This window comes from Plectropomus leopardus, chromosome 15, assembly GCF_026936395.1.
Source record: "Plectropomus leopardus strain MGB_pleo_1.0 chromosome 15, ASM2693639v1, whole genome shotgun sequence".
In the NCBI taxonomy this organism is placed as follows: domain Eukaryota; kingdom Metazoa; phylum Chordata; class Actinopteri; order Perciformes; family Serranidae; genus Plectropomus; species Plectropomus leopardus.
This window is the reverse complement of record NC_142190.1, coordinates 8,089,350-8,089,967: the sequence shown is the minus strand read 5'-3', so window position 1 is coordinate 8,089,967 and position 618 is coordinate 8,089,350.

Here is a 618-nt window from a genome sequence, read left to right as displayed (position 1 = left end):
AAAGAATTTTGGGGGAAAAGCCAAAAACACCAAAAAAATGCATGTTGAAAAAATGACCGAAAAGGCAAGGCTATAGTAAGGCAAAAATGTCAAAATATGACATGTCCCAAAAACAGCTTAAAACACCTCAAAACTGCATGAAATAGCGTGCCGAAACACGCCATGGCAAAGAATTTTGTTAAAACAACCAAAAACACCACAATTCTGCATTTTGAAAAAAATGACCAAAAAGGCAAGGCTATAGTAAGGCAAAAATGTCAAAATATGACATGTCCCAAAAACAGCTTAAAACACCTCAAAACTGCCTAAAATAGTCCGCAGAGACACGCCATGGCAAAGAATTTTGGGGGAAAAGCCAAAAACACCAAAAAAATGCATGTTGAAAAAATGACCGAAAAGGCAAGGCTATAGTAAGGCAAAAATGTCAAAATATGACATGTCCCAAAAACAGCTTAAAACACCTCAAAACTGCATGAAATAGTGTGCCGAGACACGCCATGGCAAAGAATTTTGTTAAAAAAAAACAAAAACACCATAAAAATGAATATTGAAAAAATGACCAAAAATAGCATAAAAATCTCATATTATAGCATGTTGTAGAAAATGGTACGCAAAAAG